Source organism: Pseudopipra pipra, chromosome 23 (assembly GCF_036250125.1).
Source record: "Pseudopipra pipra isolate bDixPip1 chromosome 23, bDixPip1.hap1, whole genome shotgun sequence".
NCBI classification, from domain to species: Eukaryota; Metazoa; Chordata; class Aves; order Passeriformes; family Pipridae; genus Pseudopipra; species Pseudopipra pipra.
The window spans coordinates 6388356-6404967 of record NC_087571.1 but is presented as its reverse complement, the minus strand read 5'-3'; the positions used below and the strand labels follow the sequence as shown (position 1 = coordinate 6404967).

The 16612-nt window shown below is 54.6% G+C and overlaps 1 long non-coding RNA gene across 4 annotated transcripts in view; it reads right to left on the bottom strand.

Moving 5' to 3' along the window:
* LOC135401843 (uncharacterized) overlaps nt 1-15875 on the bottom strand; it is a 113267-nt gene extending 97392 nt beyond the window's left edge. For 2 of the 4 annotated variants that reach the window (XR_010424935.1, XR_010424938.1), the window contains exon 1: nt 15274-15874. This is a non-coding gene — a long non-coding RNA (uncharacterized LOC135401843). Of the gene's footprint in view, nt 1-15273 lie in introns of all 4 variants that reach the window. The other 2 variants (XR_010424937.1, XR_010424936.1) reach the window with 2 other exon arrangements.
* Between the last annotated feature and the right edge of the window lie 737 nt (nt 15876-16612).

Here is a 16612-nt window from a genome sequence, read left to right as displayed (position 1 = left end):
CGCTTCCCCACAGCACAGGAACGAAGCGCTCGTGGAGGGCACTGCAGTGGGATCAGATGTGGGGGGCACCGACCCCCCTGCTCCCAATCCCACACACTTGATGCTTGGGCAGGGAGGCAGCCAAGGCCACTTGTAGCCTTTACAAGGCTTTTCTGGCTGAGAAAGGGGTTGGGAAAGCTCAAACAACAGCTCCTGGAAAGGGATGCTCAGGGCCTCATCAGCATGTGAATGAACGGGAGATTTAATCTGAGCCCCGAGTATTCACCATGGGATGTAGGAAATGTTTACTCCCGCGTTCTGAAAAGCCTGAGACAAAAACAAACCCGACGGAGTTTCCTCCTCCTTGTCCCCATTCCAATCCAGCCTGGATGGGTGCCCTCCGGTCCCGAGTGCCAGGGCTCCGAGGGGTCCCCATGGCCTTCAGATTGAAGCCTCATCACCCTCACGCTGCAGAGCTGCGCAGCAGCCAGCCAAAGGGAGGGAATTCAAGACATTTTAAGGCACTTGGAAATCTTCCGTATCGATTTCCCCGTCTCAGTAATTAGATGTAGCGATTAGGCTCTTTCACTACGCGGCGGGGCGGCTCCGAGCGGAGCTTCCCGGCAGTGTTTACATCGGGGATGCTCACGCAACCTCATCCTCATGCACAGCAAACAGCCCAGCTGTGTGACCGGAGACACCTCCCCGTGAATCTGGCACCGGGATGCGATATACATAATATATAACAACCATGTTTATCAGACGATAACACATCGCAGCTGCTGGTAAACGAGCGCGCGAGCCTTGAACTGCACGGAAACTTCATGTATTATTTAAAATACTTTCCCATGAATCCTGTCAAATCAAACCCAGGCTGTGCCCATGAGGATCGTGGTCGGGTACTGCGGTGCTGCCTCGCAATGCTGATGCCTGGCAATGCTGATGCCTGGCAGCGCCCAGCCCGACTGCCTCAGCTGGGGAGCTGGCACCCCACTGATTCCATCCCTTCCTCCAGGGAATTCTTCCAGGCATCTCCATTCATCTGTCACTACAACACCACCCCCACCTCCATCCACTCGCAGGTGTTCACACGCCCAGCGCCCACCAAACCAGCCCCAGCTCAAGTTGCTTCTGCCTCTCTCACTGCACGAACCCCAGAGCTCCCGGAGCTCCCACAGGCAGGACATCCCTCCACCTGCCTTGCAGGGATGAGGATTTAGCACCGGCTCCTCCCCGAGAGCTGCAGCAGGCACAGGAAGTATCGATCCCTGCTAATGCCCCGGCGAGTGAGCCGTGTTCGCTCAGAGCCGGGATAATTTGGAGACTGTGCTGTAATGAACAGATGATGTGTCTCAATATACAGAACGAGGGAAGACGTGGAGACCTCAGCCAGGGAAATCGGGAGCAGGTCTCTCCAAGGACGTTCATGGCTCCCCAGCAGAAGGGCAGGCCATGACGTGAAGCCCTGGGATGCAACCCCGGGTACTGGATGCAGATGGCCAGAGAGACAGCAAGGAAGAGACACCAAGTAAAGGACCTCCAAGAGCAGCATAAAGCCAATCTGCCCCAAAATCCCACTTGAGAAGACCCTGACAGGGAGGGAAGCAGCTCAAGGAAAGCATCTCTGCTCTGCCAGGCAGCTCAGCAGCCCATTCCCCTCAGACACTGCCTTGGGTTTCTCCCCAGATTTTAGGGCTGGAGCAGCCCTGTGTACTCTTGCTCAGCAGGGGAGCAAAAAACAAATGGTTTAATATGTGCTAGATCCAGGCTTCAACTTCACCACTTCCTTTTGTCTCCTTTCCTCTCAGTATTTCCTAGTGTCCCAGATCAGAATGAATGCAGTGCTGCCATTAAAGTCCTCCTCTATATCACGCACAGGGGTCGAGGCAGTTTGCCCCACTCTCTGCATTTTTAAAGGTGTTTCAAATCCAGGCTTGCTTTTTCACCAGGAAAATAAAACAAACCTGTGTGCCAAGCTGGAATAATCCATCCTCAACTGCACTGAGACGAAGGCTGCTGCCAGGGCCAGCAGGAGGGAAGGATCTCTCTGCCAAGCTGCATCTCTGCTCCCTGCCTCCACTTTCCCACCCACAGACGATGACGCTCAAGTGCTTCCCCAGGAGCAGAAGGCTCCATCCATCCATCCCTCCCTCCCTGCCTGTTATTCCTGCATTCCCTGCAGCAGCATCTGCAGGGTGCAGCCTATGATGGATTCCAATCTCAGAGGCATTTCCCACAACACCCACCTCCCCCTGAGCATCGTGTCCCATTGTCCCACTGCCCACCGGGATGCTGCTGCCTCCCCCCAGTGCCCAACCAGGGCTCCTGTCCATCCCAGCTCCTTACTTCTGTATTTCCCACTCAGCCACCCACATACAGCCTGGGAGAAGCAGCCAAGGGACCTCCTTTTGTTTGGGGAAAGAAAAACTGCCATAAATTTACGTACTTAAAGGATTTCTCACCAGAAAAGAGCCCCTGGAGACTCCCATTTTCCGAGAGTGAATCTCACACCTAATCACAGAGTGCAGCTATTTACTGTATCTGCTATGAAGCAGCAGCTCTGTCCCGCCTCTCCCTACGTCTATTTACCAAATCCATTTGCAAGTCTAAAATTTAATCAGCCAGGTTTCATCTTAGAGGCATTAACATTCAAATGGGACTCACTTCCAGGGATGGAGCCTGAGTAAACCAAGGCATTAATAGCGGGCAGCTCCGAGCTCAGGGTGCAGCGAGTCACTCACAGGTCAGCCACAAGCCTGCAACCAGCCTGGGGGTGGGAAGGGCAAGGACCCCCATGTCCTGGAACCAGCCTGGGGGTGGGAAGGGCAGGACTCCCCAAACCTGATGGGCAACACAGTGGAGGTGACACAGGATCATCCCCAGCCTTTCCCACGAGGGATCCCAGCAAGAGGCTGGTGACAATTAAAGCACTGGTGCACACACCATCTTAGACCCTTCCTATAAAAACCCAGTGCTTTGGAATAAACCCCCAGGGCCCCAAGGCAATGCACTCCAGGGGGATGGAGAGGAGCTATTCCCAGCACCTCAGCAGGCAGCACGTGCCTCAGGGGAGGGATTTGTTAGCCAGTGCTCATAAAGCAAGTTTTATGGGCTGCCCTGCTCATTGGGATGGGCAGCAGGGCCACGCTTGACCTCGAGGGGAAGAGGAGACAGACGATGACAGGAGCCAAGGGTATTTTACACTGCCCAGATTAACGGGCCCTGCAGAGCAGAGGGCTGGGCTGCTCAGGACAGGCGGGACTCAGAGGGACACGACACTGCAGAGCAGGATCCAGCAGCTCCATCCAAAGCAGGGGCACTGCATCTTCTGGGGAATTTCATGGGATTTGGGTGTGCAGCTGCTCTGCAGACAGCCCTGGTGGGCACCTCAGCCCAGGGGGCACAGAGCAATGCTTTGCACAGGACTCACCCCCTCGCTGCCCAACGGGGCTCCCCACTGCCTTCCTGGGGACTGAAATCTCTCCCTGGGGACCAGGATCCCTCTGGTCCCCAGAATCCTTCCCCAGGGACCAGCATTCCTCCCTGGGGAGAGCAAAGACAAACACTAAGTTTCAGGCTAGTTAAACCTTTTTCCCTGGTCCCTATCCTCACTTTGCTAATGCCCCAGCTCCCTCCAGGAGAACAGGGACACAAACAGGCTGCCCCACACAGAATCCAAGATCATTACGTGACATTCTCCTGTCCCTGGACCTGGCCAGGGCCCACAGTACCACACTGAAGCATCTGCTCAGCTGATGTACCCAGGACATCAGGTATCACCAGGGCTCCTTTTATTTCCCTCACCTCTCTCTGTCTCTGGCCCTGACAGATTTTAATTATTTGCACTGCTTTCTCACATATCTCATTAAATTTGCTCTGGTGCTTCTCGGTGGCACCTGCGGCAGGAGCCAGTGGCACTCAGGACCTGCCAAGGATGCTGAGTGCTGCCTCCAGCTCTGCCCCACACCAAGGCCATCCAGGACACACTGGATGAGCTGGCAGCTTGGTTGGGGATGGAATTGCAAGGCTCTTGGAAGCATCCAGTGTGGGCAAAGGTGACACACAGTTCATCCATGCTCCAGCTCAGGGAGGGCAAACACATGCCCAGCTCTGCAGGCAGGGATGCTCCATCCAGCACGGCTGGGTACTGGCCCCGCAGCAGCCTCTCCCCTCTGGAAATAACCTTTGCTGGGCTTTATTAGGAGCCATAAAAAGCAGGAGAGGGAGTGTGAGTGAAGAAAGGCGAGAGACATTATGTGTCTTGCTGTGAGAGCCTGCGATGGCTTTGGCGCCAATAAATAAATAACGGAAGAAATATTCCCCCAGGTCCCTCTGACATATCTAATTGATATCACCAGGGCTCCTCTGTGAAGCAAACAGGAATCTAATCTATGGCCTCGTACAGCCGAATGGAAGCAGCAGGGTGGTTGCCACAGAGCCTCCTGCTCCTGACAGGAAAGCAGAAACCAATTCCAGGCAGTCCAGTATCCCCAAAACAAAGAGAGGGCCGGGAGAAGCAGCAGCTGTGCTGGCCTCAGAAAGGAGCTCCACTGCAGTGTCCAGGGAAAAATATAATTTTCCAGAGATTCCCCAAGGGAAAGAAATGAAACTCAGGGCAGGGCAGGAGGTGGTAGCACACTGGAATTTTCCAGCTGCCCCCCAAAAGCACTGGCACCAACACGAGCAGACAGTGCTGCTGAAGGCTGGCTCCTGTCTGGCGCATTGTCCGGCGCCACACTGGAGCTGTGACTCCACGGAGATGCCCTGACCACCTCTGCTGCCACCTCCCACCTTCCCTGTTTAATTAACTCCCTCCTGATGTAGGTAATGGAGCTCCCGAGCTCTTAAACAAAGATTTAATCAGCCCTGGCTCTGCACTGGCAGCATCCAGCTCCCTTTGTTAGATTGGTGTGAAATCCGGGGCACGGCCAGCCTGTGACAGCGTCCTCACTGCTAATGGCAGCCAGGATCCCTTGTGTCCCTGGATAGTCCAGCTCCGAGTCCTCTGGACTCTTCTCTGTGTATCAAAGAGTCGCCGGGTCATTGATTTTTAGCGTCATGCAAATGGAGCCAGCGGGGAGCTGGCAGCTCCAGCACATTATTATTTAGGATGGATAAACTCTTATCCCAAGTTCCCAGCACCTCGCCGAGGCCAGGGGAGGGTTTCTGATTTATCCTGATTGTTTTCAGTCCTGTGGAGGAACAGCAGCAGGGAGGGGAGGGGAGCGGGCACAACCACTTCCATCACAAGGGCGCGCGGAGGAGCCTCGGCCCCGCTCCCTCCAAAGGGCAGAGCTCGTGACCTCTGTCGTGGGCTTTGTGGGGAACACTGAGTCCACTGGAGATGGGCACGAACAGAGCACCTGACACGTGGCCACTGCAGCACGTGGAGTAGCCACGCAGATGTGCAAACCCCCCCAGTCCAGCAGCAGACACCCCTCACCAGGCACTGACACACAGACAGCACGAACGGCACCAGGAATCACTGCTGAGCTTGGAAGCATCTCCTCTGGTGATGGACAACGAACAAGATGCTGATCCGTGGGCAGAAAGCAGCCATCCACAGCCCCCCAGAGCCCTCTCCCACCCCCAGCCCCCTCTGCCCCCGCCGGCAGCTCCTTCCCGACCCGGAGCCGACTGCGGATAGATTGGCTGCCGGCAAACGGCAATAGCTTTGCAGAAACCCATCTTCATAAGTGCATCTCCCAGCCAGGGGTGAGAAGCAGCAGCTGAAGCGCCGGCGTGGATGTCAAGTTACAAATGAGACATCCAACTGCTTCATTTATTAGAGGGAATCAATTCGACTTTTCATATTCACCAGGAGCTGGAGGCAGGAAGGACCCCATCAGCCTCCGGCGCTCAACCCCTGCGCTCCGGCTCGATCAGCACACGGGGGGAACGAGGGAATGAGAAATGTCTGCCTGCACAGCACTGCTGGAACACACCAGTGCTGTTCTCCAGGCCCAGGAGGGGGGACAGCGAGAGAATTCCCATCACCCCAGCTCTGCTGGGGGCAGCCCCAGGAAATGGCAGCCGGGAGATGGACCATTCTGTGGGGATGCGGCTGCCTTCGCACCAGGGAGCCTGGGCTCTGCCCTTAGATGAAGCCAATGGGCTCTGTGTGTGTGTGTGCACACGGTTTAATCCTCCCAGAGCTGTAATTGCCACTGTACAAAAATATTACAGGTCACTGGAAGCAATTTAATGATAATAAAAATTAAAAGAAAAAAACCAACAGGAAATGAAGCAGCTGCCATCCTCGATTTCCAGGCTTCTTTATCATGCAAAAAGCTCCTGTTCATTTCTCCACAGACACTTTATGCATTTGCAACTGCAACAGAAAGGCCTCCTCATCCTGCCCTGCACCCCATATTCACATATGAGAACCTGTTGAGTTCTCACAGACAGGAGTAAACTTACACAACCCCTGAGAGCACAGAATTCAGTACTCACTGCTGCTACTAAAGAGAAACGCATCCTGCATTTATCTGTGCCCAAATGCCAACGTCCCTGTGACAGAGGGCACAGGCTCTGAGCAGAGGGAGGTGGGCAGCACCCCAGACAGGGGGTCTGCACTGCTACCTCTGCTGAGAGAGCCACACAGTCGTGTGAGGAGCAAACTCTTCAGCAGAGACCGTGCCTTGGTGAGATCCCACTCCAGCTGCTGCAGCCTGAGCAACCATGACAGGAAAGAAAACTCATGCTGGCACTGCTCCCTGTGCCCAGCATCCCTCCAATCCCTTGTCGTCTCCCTGCATCTCCCCTTCCCCTGGAAAACCACAGCTGGCTCCCTGGGCAGGCAGGGCTGGTGCCAGAGCTCCAGCAGCTCCCAGTGCTGCCCAAGCCCTCAGGACAGGACTGCAAGAGCCTTTGGGATGCGGGAGCACAGCCCAGACACACACGGGCCGTTTCCCATTTTCCAGGGGGATGCTGGAAGCGTCTCTGCCACCATGCCATGGAGCAGAGTGGTGCTGCTCGTCCCTGCCTGTTGCTCCCTCTGCCAGCTCCTGCCACTTCCATGTCCCATCCAGGGCCACAGAGGAGCATGAGCAGGGTCTCAGGGCCCTTCCTGCTGCTGCCACACTGGCACTTGTCAGAGCCCAGCAATGGCGACACTGTTATTATACATGGCCTCAAAGCCCATTCAAGGCACTGGAAGATGAATTATGTTTCATTTATATCAAAGAAGCAATCTCAGAGCCCATTTGTGATCAAATTTGCTGTCAGAGAAACTTTGCTTTATCTCATTACATCTGATATCTCTTGGCTTCTTGTCCTTGAGACTATTAAAGTTTAATGTCAAATTCGAGATGAAATGGAATCGTTGCTGTATCATCTCATCAGGACCTGGTGCGCCCCGTCCATCCTCGCCACCCTGACAACTCATTACACCAGGGCAGCTGGGGAGAGGAGGAGAAGGGAGGAAGGCACCGTGGGTGTGAGGGAGGGTGAGCAGAGCACCAAGCAGCATCTCGAGGAGGTGAATCCTCACAGCACCTCACACAGCAAGGGGGGCTGAGCAACGGCAAGGGCTGGCACAGCCACCACCCCACTGGGCCACTGCTGCCGAGGAACTCAGAGCCACAGACCAGGCAATCCCAGGCCTGGAAACCATCAAACACACTGCACTTTGGTCCTTCTGAGACCAAGGCGGGCCCAGAGCGCGGTGAAGGGTTTGAAATGCAGAGCCAGGCAGGGAACAGACCTCTTTGAGGTGAAACATCCTCTCGGTATCATTTAGTCTCTGCAATCCTGCTTCCTGCAAAGACTAAACACCTTTGATGATCGGCTTTAGTGGGCTCCCAGGAGACTTCCCTGGAGCCAGCTCGTTCAACCTCCCGAGCACGCTGTGCTGAGGGGTCTGCCGGGTCCAGATTAAAGTCAGTCCTCCTGGACTGATCCACAAAAGCAGCCGGAGGCAAAAACAACGTGATTTTTCAGCTCTCTGGGAAAACAACTCCCAGGTACTGCTCTTCCCACTTCACCCAGGACAGCGGGGTTCCTGCCAGCACCAAGGAAAAGGGCAGGAGCAGAGTGGGCTGTGGGGGGGAGCACAGCAGCACAGGGAAGGACAGGGAGAAGCAGTGACTGCCCAGCTCCCCCAGACACAGACCCTGCAGCTCCCAGCATGGGGACACCAGCTCAGGGCAGAGAGCACAGTCAGGGGGGAGGACTCGGGGAAGAAACAGTATTTCCCTTGGAAATCTGCTTCTGAGAAGGAGTTATTATCTATCACAGGAGAAAAAAGGGAAAATACAAACAGAAACTTCCCGACAGTCACTCGCACGACTCAAAGCCCTCTGCAAAAGCAGAGGAGCAGCACAGAGCCGTGACGGGGCGAGTTCTCCAGGTACCCTATCGTTTTCAGGTGCCCAACCTTCGCCTCTCTGGCTGGGAATTTCAAAGCAGCCGAGGGACGAAGAGGCACAATTCCTGCCTCACTGCAAAAGTCTCAAGGAGTTCAGTCTCTGCAGATTAACAAAGGGAAGGTGATGAGGTGACTTGATCAAAGTCTTTAAATACCTACACAGAGAACAAAAAAAAATTGATAATAGAGGGCTCTTCAGTCTAACAACAAAGGTGGAAAAAAACCAGTGGCTGGGAGCAGGAGACAGACAAATGCAGCCCAGACATCAGGCACAGGTTGAGAGGAATAAAACATCAGGAGCTGGGCAAGAGATCTCAGCACCTGGAATGTTCTAACCCCAACAGGGATTTGGGGTAGGAAATTTCCCCCACTAAAGGAAAAGGGAACTCCTCCAGTCCCTGTCACCCAGGATGGACAGCCAAAAGCAGCCACTCTCCAGCTGTATAATTTATGGGAGAAGCTATTCCTTGTAAAGTACTGGCTGAGTAGATCCCCCGGGTCTATAAATCAGGACACCTCTGTCCCCACGGCTTCAGGCAGTGATGGAAGCCGTGCCAAGAGCCGAGTGAGCCGGGGCAGACCAAGGGGCTGTGTGGCTGGAAGTGACCCCCAGCCCCGGGGTGGTGAATCAGCCCAGACATCGCCCCTGCCCCTCGGTCCCAGCTCTGCACGGACCTTCCTGCAGAGATCAGCCCCTGTGATTTGTCGTCTCGAGGGTCAAACCATTCACCCCACACTCGTCCAGCAATTCCAAGCCCACATTTCCCTGGAGCCGCTGGGGCTCCGTGTTGGTGGATGTGTTTAACCATCAGCGAATACAAGCCCGAGCCTTGCCTTGCAAGAGGCAGCCGGGCTCCCTTTGCATCAGTGATTTAACAGAGACACAAGCCATCCATCCCACAGAGGGAATTCCCCGAGGGAACAGCAGCGTTATGCACGATCAGCACATCGCACCAAGAGCTGGATCCTACAGGCACCCGACACCCAGCCCAGCCCCAGCCCCTGAGCTCAGGGCCCCATCTCCCCCGGGATTACTGCGGGAGCGGCACCCAGGGCAAAAGCTGCCAGGGATAAACACAGACTCCTTTCTTCAAAGCGTCAAGCGGCTTTTCCAGCCCGGGCTAAACCTTTGGCATCAATAGCCTCTAAACACATCATCATCCACACTTAAAAGAATCAACAGCAGCCTTCATTAGGGCAGCAGGCGGGGGCCAGGGCTCTGCTTTTGTGCTTTTCTGGGTTTAATGGGTTAGTTATGGCACTTTCAAAATGAATGAACTCCGAGCCCAGAGCCCCCAGCTCAATTGTCAGTTATTGCTGGCAGTTTATCAGCATTAACTGATTAGGCTCAGGATGATGGATGCCCCTGCCTGCGCCTGGTGCGGGCCGAGGAGCAGCCGCCTCTCCCTCGGTTCCTCTGTCACCCAGCAGTAATTGCCGGCTCTAATTCCCCCCACCGCCACCTCCAGCAGCAGCTTTTGTTTTCATCCTCCCGCAATCACAGAGAAGTCATAATAATAAAATAAAATTCAAATGAGAGGGAAGCTCAGCCCCGGCAGAATTTAATTGATGATCATTACACTTTGGAATCTAAACTCTTTTAATTTCATTGTGTTTCACGGAGATGAATTATGAAATTACAGCTGGTCAATTACTGATCCTGCCTTGGTTTTGTGTGCCTTTCCATTCCTCCTGCCCCTCCAAACACCCAGCTCTTCCTTTGGGAAGGACTGGTAGAAAAGGGAAAACATTGCTCTTTATCCCTGGAACATCTTCCCCTTGGTGAAAAGCACTGAGGGGAGAAAAACAGAAAGCTGGAGTGTTTAATCCATTGGTTCCCAGCAGGAACTGGGGATGGTGGCTCCTGTGGATTCTCTGCCCTGGTGCCTGGTGCCACCAGGCAAGGAGCATCCTGAGGATGCCCAGGGATGCCAGCACCAGCTTCTGCATCCCAGAGGTGGCTCTGGAGCAGGAATGGTGGGCACCCATCTCACAAACACCTCGCAATTGTCTTTCAAGGGGCTGTATAACAGAGGGAGATCTGGAGAATCAAGCCCACCCTCAGTGTGATGACACAGGAGCTCCACATGCCCACAGCCCTTCCCGAGGGCCGGGAACCTCCCACATCTCACCCACCAGCTCCAGACAGGCTCAGAACCCGCTGACACAGCCCAGCAGACACACAGTGCATCATTCCTGCAATCTCATTCAGGGAAGCTTTCAGGGAGCCTGTTCCTCAGGGCTCTCCAAGACTCCATGCCTTAAATTCCTCCTTGTTTTGTTTCACTCGCTGCCAGGATTCTGCTGTAAGTGGAGCTTTCTTTGCCTGCTACAGGAAGGGAGAGAGAGACGTGCAGACACCCGCGGTGCTGCACAGACTCGCAGCTCTCTCCCACGCTGTCTGCTCCACTCGGCTCACATCTCCTCCTCAGCACTGCCACGCAGCCCACTGGTGGGCTCACCCAGCCCCTGCACCCCCAGCACAGACCAGCACCCACTGGGAAGCGGATCAAACTGGGAAAACCCACCCCACACCCCAGCTCTGCCCCCTCACTGGAAGCAAAGTGCTCTCCCCCCATCCTGCACTTCAAAAACCCTGGCACAAGTCAACAGCTCATTCAGAAAATCAAACCAAGCAGTGGCTGACAAGTGGTGCTGCACCAGCAGCGGTGTCAGAGCAGCCCAGCAGCAGAGGCACCATGGGAATCCAACACAAACTTATCTCCCGGACCTGCTTCCAGTGGGGTTCATTACGGAGCTGCCTCCTCTTTTAGCTTGGGTTTGGGTTTTTTCCCCAGGGCTGAATGAGAAAATAAAGCCTTTTGCAAAACGTCACTGGAAGAAAAATACAGGCCACCACCAGAGTCCTGCCAAATAAATAAATAAGTGGAAAGTGATAAATTTTGGCTGTCTTATAAAGACAGACCAGCATTGCTTATCGGCCACGATGTGACCAGATAGCTGCCTCAGAAAACAGGCGCTGGGCCTTGGGTAATAAATGAAAGCAATAAAGGCAAAGTGCCTCCTCTGAGCTATAATTGAGCCCCGCGGCGCCAGCGGGAGCCGCTCCCCTCGCAGGGGCTGCAGCGTGGGCACCCCCGAGGAGCAGTGCAGGGATGGGGGTACCCAGTGCCTCTCCACGGAGGATGCTGCTGCCCAAAGGCCATTCCCAGCAGTGAAGGCTGCTCCTGCCACCACCCAGGATCACAACAGAGAGCAGGAGGGAGCCCGGGGCTGTGCATCTCCCGACAAACATCCCCGGAGCAGTTTTCCTTAAAGAGGTGTCTATTTAGCACCATTTCCGTCACAAGCGACTGCTTTGCATTTCTCCTGCCTTTATTAAAACTGATTTTCTATTTGCTCCACACAAGCCGATCTGATTACATTTCCATTTTCCCCTGAAGAGAGGGTCCTGCTCTCCCTAAGGCAAAATGGAGATGGGGCTCGGCCCCCCCGCCTCCCGCTCAAGGGCTCTTCTGCCAGGGAGCAAGGATGAGGACCAGCCTCCAGAGCCGGAGCCAGAGGAGCTCTGCTCTGCAGCATCCTGCATCTGTTTCCATGGGGACACAGATTCAGCAGGCCTGATCCTGCCTGTGCCTGTAGAAATACCAGCCAGGAGCCATTCCAGCCAAGAAGCTGGATTTGCCTCACAGAGAGGCAGAGGCAGGTGAATGCAGGCAGGAGCCAGCAGAGATACCTGTCCTGGCACGCTCCCCTTTGGGCTGGCAGCTGGAGCATCTCCACACCCAGGGGCTCACCCACCCCAGGATGCAGCTGGACACCACCACCCTTCCTGCACAGAGGCTTCTCCTTCCTGCACAGAGGCTTCTCCTCCCTCCCTCTTCCTGCTGCCCATATTGCATCCCCACGGGATGTCTCCTGAACTCGCCTCCCCCATGTCCCGAGGGGGACTCGGGTCTGGCAGCAGAGGGAAAGATGCTGGTAAAGCAGGTGCTGATAAATAGGTCAGCAATTCATCCCCCAGCACGGGCCCGGCAGCACCGTAAGTGACATTAAAAGCCACAGCCAAGCACAGGAGCCCTCCCACTGCTGGTGAGAGAACGGGCCAGCAGCAAGGTCTGGGACAGCCATTGCATCCTCATGACTTCCAGACCCACTTAGTGACTCCAGGATTAAAAAAGCAACAAAGAGTTTTCATTTTGGGTAAAGATTTTTAAAATTTATTTAGTTAGGAAGCACCCATTAATGTCCCTGCCTTCTACAAGGCTCCAAACTCTCTCTCCATCTTCCCCTCACGCTCCTCACCAACCTTGTGGAAAGCCATTACCAGGAAGCAGCTTTGAAGTCCCAACTTTATTAAGATTGATTCCGCCTGCCTCCAGTTTTGACAAGTCCAAAGCAAACATGCAGGGCCACGGGGAGATTTGGTAATAATTACCATCTTTAATTACTACTAAAACATCAATTGCTCTTGTTCAATTAGTATCAGAGATCCAGGCATGGCAGATTTTGTAGCACAAAATAAGCTGAAAATTGATTTCCGAGCACTTAACGCAGATCCCAAACTGCAAACCCGATAAGGGGGCGCTGGCAGAGCGCGGGCACGGCGGGGAGGCACCCACGGAACGGCTCCGGGGCAAGATTAATAACTTGGGAACTTCCATCCCAACATGGAGTGGGAGGGGCTCGTGAGGGGAGCGCAGGGGAGGGGACAGTGCAGTGACAAGGACAGATCAATTAGAGATGAAACCACTGGCGATGCCACGGAAAGGGGGCACAGAAACTCCACTCTCACCGATGCAGTGCCACCCACCACGGTCATCAGAGAATCATTTAGGCTGGAAAAGACCTCCAAGATCATCGAGTCCAACCTTTGACCAGTCACCCCCTTGTCACCCAGCCCAGAGCACTGAGTGCCACGTCCGGTTATCCCCTTCAGGGATGGGGACCCCACCACCTCCCTGGGCAGCCCCTTCCAAAGCCTGACAACCCTTTCTCTGAAGAAATGCCTCCTAATGTCCAACCTGAACTTGCTTCCAAGAAAAGCACTGCCAACCCTTGGAGGACCCAAAGCCAGAGCCCCCCATGCCACCAGACATGTCCCTGTCAGAGAGGGAAAGGGGTTCATCTGCTCTCCAGCTGCTTCCCACAGATACTCATTGCCCAAAGCCCAGCCAGGACACACCATGGGCCTTACTGTTATTAAAGATGAGCATTCACACCACAACATTCCAAAGCTCCACTCCAACGTTCCAGATTCACAACCAGCCAATGTTTTCCCTTCCATTCCCAGCCAGGAAGAGGAGGAGAAAGGCCCAGCTTCCTCCCCCCAGCACCCCAAGCTGGAGGGAGCAGCTAATTGCTGCTGAGATGGGCAGAGCCATTTGCATAATGAGGCGTGAAAGGGATGTTTAGCTCATGTATTTTTTAGAAGGTTTATCTTTCATTTTATTTAGCTTAAGAAGGGCACGTCACTCAAACCCGGCGGTCATTTATAAAGACATTTGCACTGTGCCTGCGCAGAGCTGTCTCCAGGCCTAAGTGGCTGCTCTGACCAGCCTCGAATACTAATGGGAACAGAACACCAGCAAGGGATGAGGCTGCTCCCTTTCTGGTATTCCTATGTGCAGCTTTGTCTGGAAAAATCTCCAGCCTCCCCCTTGTGAGCAGGTTTCTCTCTCCAGCCTCCCGAGCACCGTCCCCACGAGGGAAATGCCACCACTGAAGTACCAGGTGCCTGTGGAAGCCAAGGCTGCCCCAGATTTCATGCAATTTAGAGAAACTGCCTTTGCTGTAGTCAGTGAGCAAAGGAGTTCTCTGGACCCCCTCCAGCCTGTCCCAGATGTATCCAATGCCCCAGTGCACAGCTGGGACCCTGTGGTACCCCCAGGATTGCCCTGTCCCATCAGGCTGCTGAGCAGGACCCAGCTGGCACCAACTGGGACCTGGCACAGAACATTTCACCAGCTGGTTTTCCTGTAGCACTAAAGCCTTGCAGCACCCCATTGACTGACCAACACCCTCCCCAAAACTTCTTGAGACCCAGCATCTACCCACACCCCAAAGACAGGGCTTTCTCTCGCCAAATACTTGAGCCAAACAGGCAAACGACTGGAAAGTCATGCAGAGGGACCAGCTGCCCACTTGCTTGGCTTATTTCCTCCTCTCTTTCATCTGCTCTCCCTCCCACACTGCTTCCCCTCCCACTCCTGCCCACGGCTTAAAAGGAGAAGCTCATCTCAAGTGCTGAAAGCCAGAAATTCGCTGTGTGCCTTTGTCCCTGCCACAGGTGGCTCCAGGGACCTCTTCCACATTGTCCTTGCTCCCACACAACACAGCTCCCATCGTTCCTCCCACACTCCCTGGAAACCTCTCGAAGCGACCACCCGTGGGCTGTGATGACGTGTGGCAGCACCACGTCACTCCCCAGCATCCCGAGGTGGCCCCTGCACTGCCCACTGCCCCAGGGCACAGACACCGAGCCAGAGACCACCTAAACACATGGAGACAGAGCAGGCATTGCTCAGCTTGGAACTATTTCACGGAGACTCTTTGCAGCATGGAAACAGAAAGCAACCGCCCAGGGAAGGGCCATATTCAGGGCTCCACCTCCCCCTTGCCAAAACACACACAATTTTCCTTTGACACGGAATTTCCACGTGCGGCCGCGCCACTTGCCTGGGGTTCCCGCGGCGGGAGCGTCTCCCTCCACCAGCAGCACACGCAGATTCCGCACGGCCCGGGTCCTGCAGCCCCGAGCTGGGTGTGGCCGCCCCTATTTAAAGGCTCTGGATTAGCCCAGTTGTCGCCGGGACAGCCCCGGTTCTAACGGCAAAACTCAGCTCAGGTGGAGCTGATGAACCCAGCATGCACAGGTGCCCCTGAGCTGGAGAGGGCTCCAAACTAATTAGCACACGAACAGCCACTCATTACTATTATTACTATGACATTATTAATTTCCCCACCTCTCATCTGCACCTTTTCAGTGGCTTCATTTCAATCTGCTTCAGCATCGGGGAGATGGAAATTAAACCCCAGCATTTATCCTGGAGTCACGCAGCCCTCTCCCTCCTCCTGCCGCTCCATCACACCCTCTCCCCGTGTGCCACAGGCTCCCAGCACTCCCAGTCCGGCTCGGAGCTGGCATCCACGGCCCCAGTTCACCCCATAAACAGGGACTGGGTAACTCCAGGGCAGCAGCCAAGCAGAGGATGCAGTAGCTGAGATCTATTTGTTGGGAGTCATTAGCTACTCTGGGCGATCAATCTATTACCATAAACTTAAGCTTCCAGATTCTTTCATTTTAAATGAATTTTCACATCGTATTTCCAAATGAGCTCTGCCTCCAGTCAGCTCCCCTTTATCTAATAAAGCTATGCAAATATTTTGTTATATTTCAATGAAATATGTCGAAAACTATTACCCAGTGCATTATCTCAGCATCAGCAGGGAGGCTCTGGTCTCTGCCACGGGCAGGCTGTCACTCATCGAGCCCTGAGGTGACAGAGGATGAGTGTCCCCTGCCCCACTGCCACCTCTGTGAAGGTCACCTGAGGCAGGTAGTGCTGCTGTGGGGCCAGGGGGCTCAGAGAGGGCAAAAGGGACATGATGCCACTGTGCACATGCTGCTCTGCTCTCCCAGGGCACGAGGTGGCAGGAGGTGGCAGCTCTCCTGGCACCCAACTGTGCCCAAGCCAGCCAAAGGGCTGAGGCACTTGGATACACACCTTGCTGCCTTTGATTTGCAGCAGGTACTGTTCTTCAGTCCTCCCCTCCCTCCTCTAGACTTGTTATTGCCAAAGGACACAGTGTGCCAACCCACCCCCAGCCCCCTCTCCTGATCTCAGAACTCGCCTTTATAGATTTATTTTTTTTAAAAAGCACTTTTATATTTTTAATTGGTATTCTGCAAACTCGGAGCCTTCCCCAAGGAGCTGGGATGTTTGTCTTCAAAAAAGCCTTTCTTTTCTCGACAAATTTTTTAAAGTACAGATTTTGCTGGCACGGATGAATGAGCTGCCACGTGCCCCCCGCGACCTGCCCGCAGACGAGGCGGCTTCTCCCTCTCCCAGGCTCCGGCATGAGAGGGAGGAGAGGCAGTGCAGCAATGCAGCAACATCCCGGCACCAGACCCCCAGCCTGTGCCCTCCCCAGCCCCCCAGGCAGCTCCTGCCAGGTCTGGGGGTCTGGATCCCAGCCCGGGAGCAGACGCTGCTCCCCCGGCTCCCGCTCTCCTGCGCTGGCACCAAATTAAATAACTGCAACTCCCTTTTTATTCTCCATTTGACAGTAACGTATTGCAAA